Genomic DNA, 1,703 nt, shown 5'->3' with positions numbered 1-1,703 from the left:
TGGCCATCCCTGCTTGGGGGTGATTTCTCACTTACTGTCTCTCTGTCTCTGGTGAGCACACACACACTAATAGCAAATGCTCTATCTCTCTCAAAAAAAAAAAAAAAAAAGGAAAAAGGAAAAAAAAAAAAAAAAAAAATCAAAGAGAAAAAATAAGAAAAAAAATAAGAAAGAGGAAAAAAAATTTTTTTGTCAAAAAATGAAAACTGTGGGCCAGCAAGTGGCATGGCATTTAAGGGCGTTGGACTCCCACATGGCCGATTGAGGTTCAAGTCCTGGACCTGGTGGCTTGCTTTCTCACTTTCCCTTTCTCTCTCTTTCTCTATCTCTCGTCAAATTAAAAAAATAATAACAAATAAAGTTTAATGAATAAATAATTCTTTAAAAAAAATGAAAATCATGCAGCATGCTAGCACACCGCTTGAATGGGGCTGCTCAGAACTGAAATATAGATGGCTGCTGATTTGCCTACCCTATGGAGGCAGGAGGAAAGGTAAGAATTAGAAAGATGAAAGAGCAGCAGAGAGCTAAGTTTAAAAATTAAAAAATAAATTAAAAATAGAGAGATGGAAAGAGACAAAGAGAGTAAGTAGGATGCTCTAACCTGGCTCCTGGCTAGACCTAGGGAGCAGGAGGGTGATGTCTGGGCAGAGGGTCTTTGGTGGTCGAAATCCCTGAATGGGGCGGCTCAAATACAGATGGCTGCTGATTCTACTTTTGATTCTTTATGGTACATATCCAGAAGCGGAAGTGCTGGATCATATAGTAATTCTACTTCTAGTTTTTTTAAACATTTATTTTATTTATTATTACTATTACTATTATTTTCAGATTTTCTATAGGACATGTGTACTCACCAGAGAGAGACAGAAGGGAGAGGGAAAGCAAGAAAGCACGCCGACTGGGCTGGGACGTGGCCCACTTGAACTTCAGTCAGCTATGTGGGAGTTCAGTTCACGCCACATGCTGGCCCTTTATTTTATTTTATTTTTTTAAGAATTATTTTATTTAACTATTTAATTATTTAACTATGTATTTACTTATTTACTTATGTCTGCCCAGAGAGGGACAGAGTAGGGGTCGATGGGAGTGAGAAAGCAAGCCACCAGGTCTGGAACTCAAACCACGGCTGGCCATGTGGAAATCCAGCACCTTTAACTACCACACTACCTGCCAGTCCCTCTATTTTCTTTCTTTCTTTCTTTCTTTTCTTTTCTTTTTTTTTTTTGTTGTTGTTGAGAGGTTTTTATTATAGGGCGTGTGCACTTGCCAGAAAGACACAGAGAGAGAGAGAGAGACAAAAAGCAAGAAATTACCCCCCAGGGGGATGGCCATGCCGCAATCCCTTCTCCTCCATTCTCCTCTCGGGATCTTGGACACGCACGAACATGCGACCAGCATGAGTTTAAGCCAGTGGGTCCAGGACCCAAACCGCAGTCAACTACATGGGGGTCCAACAGCATAGCCATTACACCAACTGCTGGTCTCTCTATTTTAAATTTTTAAAGAAACGGCAGAAAACATCTTCATGGCTACTGAGAACTAGTGATTTCAGGGGAGCAGGAGAAATGAAGATTTTCCACTGATAATTCAGCCTCCAGGTCACAAACTCGCAGGTAGAGGCAAGGAAGCAGGCAGCAGGAGACATCTTCATGGCTACTGAGAAGAAATTATTTCAGGGGAGCAGAAAAAATGAAGATTTT

General features: G+C 40.6%; 1 protein-coding gene across 1 annotated transcript in view; it reads right to left on the bottom strand.

Annotated features, from left to right (window-relative positions):
* The window catches only part of TECPR2 (tectonin beta-propeller repeat containing 2), a 128,704-nt gene that overhangs the window by 94,062 nt on the left and 32,939 nt on the right, over window positions 1-1,703 (bottom strand).

This window comes from Tupaia chinensis, unplaced genomic scaffold, assembly GCF_000334495.1.
Source record: "Tupaia chinensis unplaced genomic scaffold, TupChi_1.0 Scaffold000671_2, whole genome shotgun sequence".
Lineage (NCBI taxonomy): Eukaryota > Metazoa > Chordata > Mammalia > Scandentia > Tupaiidae > Tupaia > Tupaia belangeri.
Note: the sequence above shows the minus strand (reverse complement) of the source record. Positions and strands in the feature narration are given on the sequence as shown.